The sequence below is a fragment of the Herpailurus yagouaroundi genome, unplaced genomic scaffold (genome assembly GCF_014898765.1).
Source record: "Herpailurus yagouaroundi ecotype Mexico unplaced genomic scaffold, PumYag 186, whole genome shotgun sequence".
In the NCBI taxonomy this organism is placed as follows: domain Eukaryota; kingdom Metazoa; phylum Chordata; class Mammalia; order Carnivora; family Felidae; genus Herpailurus; species Herpailurus yagouaroundi.
This window is the reverse complement of record NW_024412417.1, coordinates 41,660,682-41,676,498: the sequence shown is the minus strand read 5'-3', so window position 1 is coordinate 41,676,498 and position 15,817 is coordinate 41,660,682. Positions and strand designations below refer to the sequence as shown.

Here is a 15,817-nt window from a genome sequence, read left to right as displayed (position 1 = left end):
GGAGGAGGGGGAGGGGAAGAAGAGGAGGGAGGGGGAGGAGGAAGGGGGAGGAGGGGAAGGGGAGAATGGGGAGGAGGGAGAGGGGAAGGAAGAGGAGAGGGAGGAGGAGGAGGGGGGAGGGGAAGCAGGGGGAGGGGCGGAGGGGGAGGAGGAACAATGGGGAGGGAGGAGCAAGCATGAGTGTCCTGTGTTTGCTGAGCTGTGCTGAGCACTCCCCCTGTGTAGCACACACGACCATCAGTCCAAAGATTCAGAGGCTTAGGAAATGCCACTCTTCCACTCTTTGCACGCAGCCTAGTTCGCATTCTGTGCCCCTACCGCGTGGGGCCGCGGCACACTCCGTCCTGCTCGCCGTGGGGCTCGTCCACACTGTAAGGTGCACACGATCCCGGAGCCCCGGGCAGCTCCCAGAGAGCAGGGGGCCTCTTCCAGTCTGGGGCTGTCCCTGAACAACCTGGGCGCTAAGACACCTTGAACAGCACGAGCCCCCCAAGACCCGGGGTCCCCTCTTCTAACCTTCTCGCCTGCCTTCCCGCTCCGCCTTCTCTCTAAGCCCTGCCAAGGAACAGGACCAGATTTCAAAGCTCCCAGACCCTTGCACCCCTCCTGTGCCCACGGCACCCTGCTCGCGGGGATGTGCTGCGGGTGGCAGGCATCCCCCCTCCCTTCCAGCTCCTCCAGCTCCAAGAGCATGGTCTCCTCCCTCAGACGCCAGCCTCACTCTTACTTTTTCGTGGGGATTTTCGTCACTCATTATACCCAGAGTCTCAATCTTTTACAGGAATGAAAAGGTCCCCTTCCACAGAGGGCAAGGGACGTTTCGTCTTCAGCCCTCCTAGAAGGTCAGAGGAAATACGTGTGGCACATCCTTCCAGCACACGGAAGAAGGGCAGGACAGAGCCCCGGCATGCACCGTGCCCTGCAGTGCTCACAGTCCTCCCCGCCAGAGACTGACGGGGGCCAAGTTCAGATCACCACGCCCTGGAGCGGGCCAGCGACCCGTCTGCAGGCATGGGGCCAAAGCTTCCGGAACGCTCTACAACTGGACTTAAAGCCTTGATGGTCAGCCTGTCCTCCTCCATCACCATGAGGACAAAGTGTGACGTCTGCTCCACAACCCCATCACCCACCCAAAGCCAGCCTCATGGGCCAGTCCGAGGCATCTGCCGGCCCCGACCCACCTCACCCCCAACTCCTGCCAACTCAGCACATGCACACTCTGGTCCCCCCTAGGTTCTAAGCCCTCTCACCACCTTCCTGCCTGTCCCTTACCTTGAGGCGGCCCCTGAGTCCCCAGGCACCTGATTCCCTGCGTTGGCCATACGCTGGGCCATGCCGGCAACCTCAGAGCTGCCCCCGCTGGGCTCTCCCGGGTGGCATCTCTGGAGGATGAGCCTGCCGTGTACCATCAACAGGAAAGAGGCCAATGTTCCCTTCAGCCTGGCCCAGCTCCTCCTGCAAGACGGAGACTGGACGCCCTGCTCTCTGTAGTCAGTGGCGATGCCCCCCTTTTGTCTTCTTCCACAGGACGCGGTAGAGCAGAGGACAGCAGGTTCTTCCTGTAAAAGGCCAGATAATAAATACTTGAGGCTTTGCCGGCCACAGGATCTCTATCACAATGACTCAACTCAGTCACGGGAGTACAAAAGCAGCTGTAGACAGCAAGGAAACAACAGAAATGGCTGTGTTCCAATAAAACTTTTTTATAGACAGACCCTAAAATGTTAATCTGTGTAAGTTTCACATGTCACCAAATAGCACTTTTCTTTTGACTTTTTATAATCATTTAAAATGTAACAACAATTCTTAAAAATGTAAAGAAAAAAAGGGGGGGGGGGGGCTCGCGACCCTTACAAGAAGAGGCGGCCAGCCCGATCCAGCCCGGGGGCTGTAGCGGGCCAGCCCCCGGCGGAGAGGAACAAGCCCTGGTTCGGGGTCAGACGGGGGCATTCCAGTGCTCTTCCTACCACCTACGGGCCCCAGGACCTTGGACAAGTTACTTAACGTCTCTGGGTTTGTTCCTCCTCAAAAAACTTGGAAAATAATCATGCCCTTTTCATACGATTTTTGTGAGCCTTAACTGAGAAGCAATGCAAAATGGTTCGGGGCACAAATACCCCAGATGATAAAGTCTAAGCGGGGATGGCAGGGACTTTGTTATCATGGCAGAAAAATCTGGAATCCAGGACTGTGAAACAGCAGGGCAGAAATCAGCTTTGCCATCAGCAAAGTCCTGTGTTTCTCTCCTAGCTCAACCCCTTACAGCCGTGTGACCTCGCTCAAGTTACGGGACCTCTCTCAGCTTCAGTTTCCTCATCCATAAAATATCGACAATACACTCACCTCACAGGCTCTCCGGTGGATGACTTCGATGGCAGAAAAGGTAAAGTGCTTGGCATAGATTAGACCAAAAAATGGCGATTATTATTTATCCCATCCTGATTCTTTTCCTATCCCAAATTTCCTTTTTTTCCTTTCCAGAGAAGAAGTCAACGTTCTTTATCAAAAGCCCACCTCTCATCTCTGTCTCCAAAACATCCCTTTTGATGTTCCCTTGTGCTCCATCAACACAACATGCTCCCACCTCCCTGCGGGAAAGCTCGTTGCTGGAAACTAGGGCAGCCCTTTGAACTGGCGTTCTTTCTCCAAGCTGGAAAACATCGGGCGGTGTGCTGGGAGCTGTTTGTTTTCTCGTTCTCACCCTTGGAGTCGCTCTATCTGGATCCGAGGCTGACAAGGGACCAGCATGAGGACAGGCTGCCCGCGGGCCCGGGCCTGGGAGGGACCTTGTCTGCCCGGCCCAGGCCGCAGCTGCGGGGCCCTCGGGTCCCCGTCGGCTTTGTGGGTCAGACTGATGGTCAGTTCCCAGCCGGGCCATCTCTGATCCGACACGGACAGCCCTGATACAGGCCAGGCTTGTCTTCTTGCTGGAAAAGCTTCCAGACACGGTATTTCGGGTGGAGGCCTGCTCGAGCTAGAAGGCTGGCATAGCTACAGGAACTGGAGTGATTTGAGGGTGCGGAGGGACGGGGGGAGGCATTCTTTCTGGTTGTCTGGTCCTCCTGTCCCTTGCAGGGGGTGGATGGGCCCAGGGCTGAGGTTCAAGGTGGAGAGATCAGAGCCAGGGTAGAAGCCAGAAACAGGAAAAGCCAGGGTGACCACTCACCCAGAGAAAGCTGGGGCTAGTCACCAAGTCCGGAGAGGGGGGACAGAGCCCCAAACCAGGACAAAGCCAAAGCGTTAGATGCTTTCTATCCCTGCGTGTCGAGTACCCTCCCGACGCCACATACCCTGCCGGGTCCAGGAACGTGGGGCAAACACGACACGGTCCCAGCCTCCTAAAGAACTCATTTTCTAGGCGCAGAGGGATTCACATACAGGGAATGCGTTGTGTTCCCAAAACCCATTTCACGTCACCCAAGCCACACAGCTTGTCTACGTTTCCTGGTTTCTTTGCACTGTCAGCCATGGGACTGAGCTCTGGCCTATGGATATACGTGCTGGGGACACTGCCAGGCCTGGCCCACAAAAAAAAGTCTCCCATAGCCTCCTCCTCCTGTGCTGGCTGAATCCAGAAGGTCCGGCAGTGGCCTCTCGGGACGGGCAGAGCCCCAACATGGAAGGAGCCCGGGATCCTGAGTAACCCTATAGAAGGCCACTGGCTGGCCAGGACCCCCTGCAAAAGACTTAGTGTGAGTAAGAAAGAAACATTTAACATGTTGACATGTTAACGTTAATGTCAACATTTAACATGAGAGACTCAGGGGCTGGCTTGTTACCGCTGTTAACGTGGTCAGAGCAGATATGATACCGTAAGAGCTGTGACGCCACAAAACAGGTAACTGACCAGAATGAAATCCAACCTCCCTCCCTCCCAGCTGAAGAGTTCCAGGACTTGAGCAGCCTCCAAGCCTTGTCGGAGATGTTCCCAGGCAAACCTGAGCTCTTGCTGGAGTTTGTCACTGGGCCCCCACACTGAGTCAGCCTCCTGCGCACCCCTGACTCATCCCACCCTCCCGGACTCCGGGCTGTCCCCGATCTGTCTCTCCAGAGCGTCTGAAAGCTGCCGTGCTGGTCTTCCCAAGCACGAGTTGGGTGCTCCTCACTAGGCTGTGTGCTGCTAAGGAGAAGGTCATGGGGAACCTGGGCGGGGTGTCGTAAACAGAACAACAGTGGGAAGATAGACTTTTGATTCAAATTGTGGCGCTGCCCTCAGCATCCCCTTCCCTTTCTAGATCTGGACTGTCCTCCTGGAGGTCCATCTAACCGCGACCATCCGTGGTTCTGGAGACTCTGACCCGTCTCTTCACAGCATTTCAAGTCAGCACATGACAGCTCTATTCGCGTACTCAGAAACTTGCTGTGCAGAAACCTGTGATCGATGTGTTTGTGTCTGTGTTTTGTTTTTCTTTTTTTTTTTAATTTTTTAAATATTTATTTTTGAGGGGCACCTCGGTGGCTCAGTCGGTTAAGTGTCCGACATGAGCTCAGGTCATGACCTCACGGTCCGTGACTTTGAGTCCCACGTTGGGCTCTGTGCTGACGGCTCGCAGCCTGGAGCCTGCTTCGGATTCTGTCTCCCTCTCTCTGCCCCTCCCCTGCTCACGGTCTGTCTCTCTCCCTCTCTCAAAAATAAATAAACATTTAAAAAATTGTTTTAAATAAATATTTATTTTTGAGAGAGGGAGAGAGAGAGTAGCAAGTGATCGAGGGAGGGGCAGGGAGAGAGAAAGAGGCAGAGGATCTGAAGCGGGCTCCCTGTGGACGGCAGAGAGCCCAATGCGGGGCTCGAACTCATGAACCATGAGATCATGACCTGAGCCGAAGTCAGATGCTTAACCGACTGAGCCTCCCAGACTTAGTGTCCATGTTTTAATGCTCATGACAACACTGAGGGGTAGTGCACTAGGCCCATATTGCAGAAGAGGAACCCAAGATTCAGAGAAGAGAAGTGTCTGGGATTCACAGTCATGTCCCCCTGACTCCAGTGCCTCCATTTTTTCACCAGTATCTCCTTCTGACTCTCTGCTGGTTCTTTCAGTTTTCTGAAAACATGCCCCGTCACGTTGCCAAGTGGAATCAGCTCTAGGTTGGCTTGGAAGGTCAAGGATCAGGACCCAGATCTGCCCTGAAATCACTGTGTGACCTTGACCCCTGTGAGGCCATTTAACCATCAAGAGGAACCGCAAGACACTCTGAAACCTCACCTAGGTGGAGAGGGATTGGATGTTTCTAGATATAAAAATAGTTTAAAGAGGGAAACTGTCCAACCAACGTAAAGGCGGTGTTTCTCCTGTGTGCATCAGGGCTCACTGAGGGCAGAATGTGCTGGAAGCATCTGAACTCTCCATGCATTCAGGACTTGTGGAGAAGGAGAAAGTGTGTAATTTCTGCTGGGTTTGTTGCTTCAGAAACTCAGAGAGGGACGGGGAAATCGTGACTTCCAAAGCTCACAGCTTTGAGTTTGTGTGGACAGCTGGGCCTGAAGACGGTGTCAGCTGGCATGAGTGAGAAAGCCTCCCTTTAGCAAAAAGTGATTTGCAGGAAGGGAATTTCTGTACTCTGCGTGTGGGCAAAAGGCAACCAAATGTTCCCTGGCATTCATGCTTCATTACCAGCGGAACGGGGTCCCGTCCTCAACCATCCGCGGGGAGGAAAGAATAGGAAACCACGCAAGACCATGACCGGTCTCATCCAGAAGCGAGACGCAACATGTGAACACACTTTAGGAAACAGAATATGAGGAACTAATTGGAGATGTCCACAAAGATTTACAGCACACTTATCACAGCCCCACTCACAATCCAACAAGTAGACACAGCCTAAAACCTCACCAGAGTGAATTGATTAAATCCTTTTCGCGGTATATCCATATATTAGAATCCTGTCGTGCTATTAAAAGGATGTTTCCAGGGGCGCCTGGGTGGCGCAGTCGGTTAAGCATCCGACTTCAGCCAGGTCACGATCTCGCGGTCCGTGAGTTCGAGCCCCGCGTCAGGCTCTGGGCTGATGGCTCGGAGCCTGGAGCCTGTTTCCGATTCTGTGTCTCCCTCTCTCTCTGCTCCTCCCCCGTTCATGCTCTGTCTCTCTCTGTCCCAAAAAAAATAAATAAACGTTGAAAAAAAAATATTATAAAAGGAGGTTTCTAGAGACCTGGTAGGGGGTTGAGGCAGTGTTGATAACGGGAATGTAATGTCAGCCTACAAGCCGCCCCTGCATCTCGGCCCATCTCCAGAAGGTGCACAAGTAACCGGTAACAACAATGTCTTTGGGAAGACAGCGACAAGCCAGCAGATGGGGGGTGGAAGGAGACTCCCTTCTTATCATTCACTGTCTCGTAACTTCCAACTCTTCAGACAGAAAGGGGCCATAAGTGCCCAGCACAGTAAAGGAAAGAAGACCCACACTAAGACATGTGATGAGAAGATCTGACCAGCTTCCAGATAGAAAAGGGGAAGGAAAGGTCACACACAAAAGAACCAGAATCAGAATACCATCGGACTACTTCCACCTGAAGGACCAAAATGAAAATATTTACAGAGTCCAAAAAAAAAAAAAGTTAGCTTCTAAAAAAACTAAAAAAACGGAGCGCCTGGGTGGCGCAGTCGGTTAGGCGTCCGACTTCAGCCAGGTCACGATCTCGCGGTCCGTGAGTTCGAGCCCCGCGTCGGGCTCTGGGCTGATGGCTCAGAGCCTGGAGCCTGTTTCTGATTCTGTGTCTCCCTCTCTCTCTGCCCCTCCCCCGTTCATGCTCTGTCTCTCTCTGTCCCAAAAATAAATAAATAAATAAAAAGTTGGAAAAAAAAAATCAAAAAAAAAAAAAAAAGTTAGCTTCTAAAAAAACTAAAAAAAAAAAAGTTAGCTTCTAGGTGGCATCCAGGCCCAGGGGACACCCATCACCCCACCTCCACCCCTACTCCAGGCTGCAGGAGGGATCAGAGCGCTCCTGGAGAGGCCTCTTCAGGAAAATAAAATGGATTGAGTGCATCTGTGATTTGAAAAAAAAAAAATAAATAAGCAAAAGATCCCTAGAAAAGTAAACAAATAAAATACAGGAAACGATATTTACTTATAGAAAAAAAAATACAGTGCACTATTTAAAGCAGGGCTGGAAATTATCTATAGCGTCATCATGATGTATGTGTTAGTCTGGGTTCCCTGAGGAACAGGTGCTATTAGATGTGCATGAGATTTGTTGGAGGAGACACCTAGGAAGGGAAGTGGGGAGGGAGCCAGAGCCAGACGGAAGCCGTCACACCACCCTGACTCTTGCAAAAGCAGAAAGTCAACTTACGAAAATTTTGCCCACACTGGGGGGGGGGGGGGGGCCGTCCAGCCAAGTCCCCCACTAAAGGTATCCAATCACACAGGGGGTCGAATCAGTGCCCACGCTGGGCTGTCCTTGACCAGGGGCTGCTGCAGGAAGCCTGATCCAGGGCTGGTTCCAAAGGGGGTGCCGCCGGGGATCCCAACAGATGTGAAAAAACACTGCCCACCTGTGTAAACTCCTCCCGTACAGGATGCAGAGAGGGAAGCGGGAGGAGGTGGGGGTGCAGAGAGCCAGGCGGAGATCACAAGACCCCTGCAGGTGCTGCTCTACATTTCTCACTCCAGCTGAAGTCAGCCTGGGGCCTTTGAGCCCCTCACACGGATGATGGGCGGAAGCGAGTGTGTCTCCTTCCGGTGGATGGAAGATGGGCGGAAGCGAGTGTGTCCCCTTATGGAGGAGGTAAAAAGCCCCGGAGCTTCGTTCCTTCCTCATTTCCACTATTGCAGTGACCTTGGAAGCCACAGGTTGAGATGGTGACGGCACAAGACGAAGTTCACGGAAGTCTCTGAGTCACCAGAGAGAGGACAGACCCCCACAACCCACATCGCCACTACCGACCCGCCTCCCCCGAAGACGACCTGGCCGTCTACTCAGAGGAGAGTGCCAGCCGCTGTCCCCGTAACCTCTCGTCTGTGCCAGCTCTCCTGCAGCGAGGTCTGGGGTCCCGCACAGGCTCCATCGCACCCTCGGCAGGGGCACGGAAGCAGCTCCGGCACCCCCGTCCCGCCAGAGCAGACCCAGGCTCCGGCTCCCTGCCACGTCCAGGCTCAGGTGGAGCACTGTGCTGTGAGCCATCAGCCGGGGTCTGCGCCCCACATCCAGAAGATGCGCAGAGGGGTTCACCCTTCCGGAGCCAACTTTGGCCAACGAGAGACGGGAGATGAGAAGGAGCTGTCCCTTCTTCCCCAGGGTAGATTGTTCTGAGCTGATGTCTTACACCGAGCAAGCAGGTGTCCTCTTGTGACGCTGTGGCCTCAGCAATGCATCCCCTTGCCTTTGTGTTCTGCCCTGTCTGTGGCACTCCCCTTTCCCCTCGCTCTCGCTGCCCTGGGACTGCGCCTCACACAAAGCTTGAGCGTGTCACCTGTGCCTCGGGCTCCGCGTTGGATGGCGAAGACATCTCTGGAGGAGCCTTCTTGGATCTGCAGGCAGCAGGGGAATTCAGGGGGAAGAAGTCGCTGAGGACAGGGACGGGAGGTTTGCGGAGCCCTGTGTCCGGGAATAGGAAAGAGCAGCAGGAAACCGAATCCCTCAGAAAGGGAATCGGGAACCACAAACCAGCAAAATGGCGGAGATAATTCCATGAGCCTCTGGGAACGTGTTTACCTGCCTGTGATTTGTCCCTGACTTTTCCCCACCAAGTCATGTTACACCATGAAAACAACCTACAGACCCCCTCGCAGGGCCACAGGGGAGGGAGGTGCAGAAGCAGAAGGGGCCATATTCTGGAAGAGTGGGGATGGGAGAGTAGGGGACAACACCACGTTGTAGGGCAGCCACAACAGCGACTGAGCAAGGACCGGCCGTGGTCCCGGGCCTGCAGAAGCGCCACCCACGCCAACAACAGCGACGAGACCCGCAACGCAAGTGAATTGCTTCGCTAACTCTCTGGTCCAAGAAATGTCATGTTTCCCTTTTGTTTTATTTTATCTTATTTTTTACAAGGAACGTCCCATTTCCCTATGTTGCTAAATCCGATGAAGTCCACCTCAGCCTTGTCAGCCACGATCAGCAATAAACCCCACTTTGAGATTTGCGGAGCCTCCCATCTCTCTTGAAACTCTAAAATGATAACAGGTCACATTTTACCGAGCACTCACTGCACGCCAGATGCCGTTCTAGGCACTTTATGGGCATTAATTCATCCGGCCTCCGCAACATACTGGGTTAGGTATTGTTAGCATCTTCATGTTATTGACGGGGAAACTGAGGAACTCGCCCAAGATCTTACAACTAGGCAGTGATGGAGAGAGACGTGTGCCTCTGAACCCCTCATTCTTAACTGATACACCGTAATGCAATTTATCGGAGGGTTTTACAGTCGAAACATGGAAGGGTCTCTGGTCTCCCAAGCACCATGGCGGCCACTCCTGGTCCTCTCTGTCAAGCCCCGTGTGGTCCATTGGAGCAGATGGGCTTTGTCGGCACCCACCGCTGCTTCCGCACAGTGAAGCTCTTCCCCATGGAGAAATGGGCCACAGTGAGGACACAGTGAAACCGGAGGTGCAGTCGGCCCAGCACCCTCCCACTGCTTCCCAGCTCAAGGTTCAACTGCCTGGGTAACCCCCACACCTCCTCTTCTTGGTGGCTCAGGAATTTCAGTTATCTTTCTCTGAGATCCTGCTCCTGCCCCTTTCCCCTCTGTGAAATCAGCCTCCACCCCCATGCCCACTAGGAAAGGACTGAGCCTTCATCTGCCGGTCAGTTTCCCACTGGGGCAAGGGCGGTCCATCCCTGAGAGGCATGAAGTCTTCCTCTTCCTCTTAGGGAGAAAAAAAAAAAAAAAGTGCTTCTCTTTCTTTTCCAAAGAGATCCAGGGCCACGGGGCACTGTTGTACACGTTGTGCACTGTGTTACTATAGGAGGTGCCATTCATACTAATAGTCATCACAGATTTAAATACTTATTAAGACCATTTCTAAAAGACCAAACTTAAGTGTCCTGAGGAAAGGGAGGACTTTCTCTTGGGCTACGGGTGAGGCTGAGAGTGGTCCACTACAGAGCCAAGGGTGAAAAGTCAAAGCACCGTTCACGCCTTAGTAACATGTCCTGTTAACATTTACTAGTATCTACTGTGCCCAGGTACACTTCTAAATACTTTATTTTCATTATGTCTCTTAACCTTTGAAACAACCCTATAAAGTAGGCAACACCATGATCCCCATTTCACAAAGAGACCAAGAATTAGTTTAAGTAGTTTGTGCAAAGCTGTACAACTGATTAGTGGAGGAGTTGAGATTTGAGCCCACATCTGCCTGACTTCCCAGTCCTCGCTCTGAACCTCTGCGGCTGACATGGGTGCACTAGGACCCGGCCTCGGGCAAGGAGGGACCAGAAGCGGTCTGCGGCCACAAGATGTACTTAATTTCTACATATTTTCCTACCAGTGTCTCTTTTCGCGGAGTCCCACGATGGTGGGATCATAGTGCGTGTGTTTGGGGTGGGGTGGAGGGGCGGTCTGCGTGTTCAGAAACCTAATTGGGAGCGAGTACCACCAACTGGCCTGTGCGGCTTTGGACAAGTTGCTTAACACACCAGAGCTTTGAATTCCCTCCCCTGCAAAACTCGGGCTGGTGCTAACTTCCTTGTAGTGGGAGGATTAAATGATGTCTCTTATATAAAGGGCTTAGGATGTCTCCCGCATAAATGTGAGTTTCCCTTTCCACCTAGAACCCTCCCCACTCCTAAAGTCCCCACCGCTGAGTCGGTAGGGAACCTGTCTCTTCAGTTAAATTCCTAGCGTGAGCATTTCAAGAGAGACTTAAGCTGGGTTTTATTATCTGATGCAGATAACTTTTTTGATGTGTATCAATCATTTTCATTTGTAAGGTGGGTGGATTTTATATACCTATAGCTAGCTGCTGGGAGAAAAATCTTTAAAGCTTGAAGATGGGGTTTTAAAACATCTTTATAGATGAAAAAAAGCAAGAGTTTAACCTTCAAGGAAAATAAAAGGGAACATGAAGTCTATACTTGAACACACACAATACAAAAAAAAAAAAAAAAAAAGACCGAGTTTGGGATTGCAGACGTATGACCTTGGCATCCATTGTTCGGGCAGCATAGAAAGGATTACTTTCATCCGTGTTATAGAGAAGGCAGCCCAATGTATGATACGATTCCTCCAAATCCGTCCTTACCCATGACACTGCCACAGAGTGGGAAACCCTGTTATGAGAGATGCCTCCCCCATTCATTCATTTACCCATTCCATCTCCCACCTACTCTCTTCATTCATTCACCTGAGAGTCTCTTCAGCTGATCACCACCGGCCAGGCACTGTGTTAGCCGCCTAGAGTGCAGAACTTACAGACACCTGCTTTGCAGAGAGAGCGTGAGACAGGCACGTGCACACAACCACGACAAAGAGTCCATTTTACCTTAACATAGACCAAGAAGACTGGGGGAGGGGGAAATAGACTCAATTCCAAGACCAGCACAAGAACAGTATCGTTTTTGTGTTCTCAGGTGCAATGAGCCCGGGCAGAGTCAGAAAGATTTGACATTGCCTGGGGATGCTACAGAAGGCTCCGGAGGGATGCGGGAGGTGATCTCTGAGACTGCTTATATATAGTAAGACCAGAAGGCCAGGAGAAGAAAGTATCGTGGACCCTTCACCCCCTGGGAAAAGATGAACTAAGCGAGATGAATAATCCAGATCACCCTACCTGCCCGCTCATGCATTTGCTCGCATCATTTCTGATCGTTTGCCAGATCGAGGCTTCGAAGGCGTAGTACGCGGGATAGCTGTGTTTTATCACAGGTTGAGGTGCAGGATGGAAAAAAACCTCCAACGTCACCCGCTCCAACCTCATCTTCTGCGGACCGGCCACTTCAGTCCCGGAGAGGTTAAGAGATTTGCCCGCGCGGCACCTTAAGACCCAGGCCCTGGGTTTCCCCTAATGCTCCAAGTGCCTCCCCCTGAGCGTGCTTGTCAGAGTGTCTGAAGAGCCTTCACATACCTGGTGCAGCAGGTGCTAACGTCCCCATTTTACAGAGGGGAAAACAGAGGCCGGGCCTAGGACAGGAGGCCACGTGCCCCAAATCACACCGGTGTGCTCACAGAGGTCGCAGGCAAAAGCAGCACTAGCTGCAACCCCGCGGGCCTGGGCCGGGCTCTGGAGCGCCTTCCGTGCTGCGGTGCTGCCGCCTAGAGGCGGGAGCTTGGACTGGGGCCCGCGGGAGGGGGGGACGCAGGTCCGGCGGGACGCAAGACCGCACGGAGGAGGCGACTTTCCCCTCTTCCCGCCGCCGAGCCCGCCTGGGCCTTGCCTCCCGCTGCTGCTGCGGCTGCCGCTGCCCAATTCGCCGAAACCTCCCCGCACACCCCTCCAGGGCACAATCGACGGTTGCCCAGCTAAAAGTGAGGCTGGAAATTGGTGCGGCCTGCGCGAGAGGGATCGTTTTCCGTCCGCCTCTTGATGCGCATATGGAGCGAGGAAGGCGTCGCCCTGGGAAAGAGTTGGCAGCAACCTGTGGGTTTTCACGAGGATCTGCGACTCCTTCAGAGCGTAGGCGAGGCGGGGTCGGTCCTGCAGGTACCGTCCACGCAAAAGCAGGTCCGAGGGGGCTGGGATGCAGCTAATCGGCTGCCCCGTCCCATTCATTATCGGCCATTTGTGTGACATGATACGTCGTGAGTCTAGCCTTTGGTAGCGATCACCCTCTTGAATAATGCGTTGTCGCAGAGCCGGCGGAGACAATGGCCGGGACCCGAGTGCAGACCAATAGCGCCGCCTCGTGGCCAACTAAAAGACGACAGCTTCCGCTCCTGGTCCCTCCGGGTTCTCCCGCTCCCCCGGCAGAGGAGACCGCCTTCACTGGCTGGGGAAATGAATTCTAGAGAATTCTAGCCCCTGCTACCCAGACCTACCAACTCCACTAGCATTTCAGAGTCCTGCTCTGTGCCAGACACAGAGGCACACTTCCTCCAATTGACGATGGATAGGACGTGGCTCCTGCCCCGTGGGGAGAAGAGATGCCACACAAAGGTCCCAGCAGGATCTAATGGAGATGGGAAGAGAGGGGCCACAGTGCCCAGGGACTCAACAGTCCAAAACCAGGCCAAGTCTTAGCAAGCTCCTGCCACTTGTTCAAGCTTATTTCCTCTCCCTGGCAATTCTGAAGAATTAATTCTGTCCAGCAGGAGAACCCTTGATAGAGACAGTTCTGATTGTCTAAAGCAGTCGTTCCTGGCTCTTCTGAGGTCGCATGCCCTCGAGAGTCTGGTGAAGTTTGTGGGCTCGCCCTCGATGTCATATGCAGCCACACACTTCAGCCACGTTCCTGCGAGCACCCCACTGAGAGTCCCGGGTCCCCAGGATTGTCCCCTCCTGATCACTTGGAAATCTATGTCCTAGCACAGAACAGTAACCCTTTCTACTTAGGGAGCTATATCGTTGACATCAAGGTGGATGCAGGACATCAGTGACATAAGAGAAATGACCGAGCACCCACAATGCACTCGAAAATGCTCCTTTGCAACTCGGTACCCCATTCCCCTTCCTATGACACTCTGGATACCACAGATGTTCAAGGCCCAGACTTGGGGTCCACATGCCGGCTTCACCCTCACCACAGTCACTCAGCCTCTCTGGGGCTTGGGTTTCCCGCCTGCCAAATGGAGAAATGATTAGAAGTCCTTCTCACGGCGCTAGTTAGATTTAATATAAGTCACAGCGCCTGACAGATACTAAGAGCTCAAACACTGGCTTTGATTGTCAACATTATAATTAGGAGAAATTAATTCTTTAATCCATCCAGCGACACTTTACCCGCTACCCACTGTTTACCTGGCAACAAATACTAAGTATTGAGGACACAGATTTGGCCAGATGCCTGGCTGGGTAGCCAGACTCTGGTTTCCAAAGCTTGGCCCAAGGATATGTGGCAAAAGTGTCATCCAGGAGCTCGTCAGAAATGCAAGATCTCAGGGCCCCCGCACAGACCTCCCGGGTCAGAATCTGCATTTTAACATGATTCCCAGGTAATTTCCAGACATTTTAACATTTGAGAAGTCCAGCTGTAGATCTTGAAGAGAGCGAGACAGAGAGAGAGAGGATGAGAGAGAGGATATCTTTTGAACAGTTGCCTTGCTTTGTGGTCCAGGTGGCATCAGAACCAGCCTGATGGTCTGAAGCAAATGGTCTTTGTTCTTTGTAATGCAAAGTGTCCCTGGAGGACTGATGTCCCAGCACTGCCTCGTGACCTCACAAAGGTTGCCCCTCTCTGCAGACAGGCTGGGAGAAAAAGTATGCGATGCCACAGAAACAAAGGGGCCTCGTGAAGGAAAGGGACCAGAAATTCCCACGCATTTCCTTTAGAGACTCCACGTCATTGGAACTTCTCTGATAAACTGGGGTGGTTGCAGAGGGATCTCCTGGCAGGAAAGGCCACCCAGAGAGCTAAAGGAAGGTACAGCGTGACGGAATGCTGGGGCAACGTGGTTCCAAGGGAGAACGTCCTCCAGGGAGCCCCGAGTTGGAGAGAGTGAGTCGCCTACATCGTGAAACCACTGTGCCCTTGCCGCAGGGACCTGGACGCACAGGTTATTGCAGAGAGGTTATTGCAGAAGTGGGCAACAATGTGCCAGACCGTGTGGCACCCACTGCTAGCCGTGGCAGAACAATGCAGCCAGATGCCATGGCCCCACAATGGATTAATCCAATTCTCCATTTCCCTTTCTGCCTGCCATTTGTAAGCACGGCAGCTCGTGTGGGAATGAACAAGTTCCTAGAGTTTCAATGGTCCCAGTCTCTCTCCTGAAGAGCCCATGGTCTAGTGAAGGGTGGGCATGTAAATACAGATATGAATCCTTGTAACACGGGTCATTCTCCCCACTTCCCAGGAAGGACGCTACAGCCTGCAAGAGGGCAAGGCACCCGAGGAAGGTCACAGAGAGCTCAGGTGGCAAAGCCCAGTGTCACAGCCAGAGCTAACCCCAAACTCTGCTCTGTGCTCTGAAAACACCTGCCCACCATACACGGTCCTCTGGTGAGAAGAATAACCACACAAGCAAGTGTGTTTTTCCTTTTAAAGTCCAAATTCAGTACAAACAGGACAACACTCTCCAGGGACACACAGGAGGAAACCTAGTTTGACACTGAGCCACCAGGGAGACCCCCCCCCCCTCTTTGAACAGGCTTGGAAGAAAACGGATGCCCGGGAAGGTAGAGTGGCCAACATGAAGCATGGGTCTCAGGCACAGGGAAAGTTGTTCTCACTGAAGCTTGGGAGGGAAGTGAGTCTAAGCCTACGGAAATTGATTAAGACCAGATCGCTGAGGACCTAGAAGGCTCTCTGAAGAACCTGAAGTTAGCTGGGTAGCGGTAGGAAGCCACTGCAACTTTTGAGACAGAACCATGCTTTGGTCTGTTTGCAAATCCCCCGGGGACCCCAGCAAGGAGGGTTTGAGGAAAAAGAGAGATCCGGTTAGAGGGTACCCGAAGGGCCTGCCCCTGAAAACGGAGAGGAGAAATGTGGGGAGGCATTTGGGGGAGAAAATGCAAGCATAGCCATCGCATAGCATAGCACTGGAGAAGAGAGAGAGAAAGGAAAGGGGGGTGGGGGGTGACTATGCGTCCTGGTTCCCGATCCGGGCACGTTTGAAGCCAGATGAAGGGCGACAGAGGAGAAGGGAAATCTCTGGGGGGGCGGGCGGCTCCTGCAGCCCGGTGGCAGTCCTGGCAAGCAGCGTGGTTGTCTCCCTTCGGACTTTGCGTCCACCCTGAAGCCTCGCAGGAAAATACTCTAAAACCTGAACGATGG

The 15,817-nt window shown here is 53.0% G+C and overlaps 1 long non-coding RNA gene across 2 annotated transcripts in view; it reads right to left on the bottom strand.

The window, feature by feature from the left end:
* Window positions 1–14,111, bottom strand: part of LOC121043023 (uncharacterized) — a 24,182-nt gene extending 10,071 nt beyond the window's left edge. The window contains exons 1-2 of one of the 2 annotated variants that reach the window (XR_005796644.1): window positions 11,719–14,111; window positions 1,273–1,559 (exon numbers count right to left, since the gene is read on the bottom strand). This is a non-coding gene — a long non-coding RNA (uncharacterized LOC121043023). Of the gene's footprint in view, window positions 1–1,272; window positions 1,560–7,294; window positions 9,134–11,718 lie in introns of those variants that run through there. The other variant, XR_005796645.1, reaches the window with a different exon arrangement.
* Window positions 14,112–15,817: the final 1,706 nt, after the last annotated feature.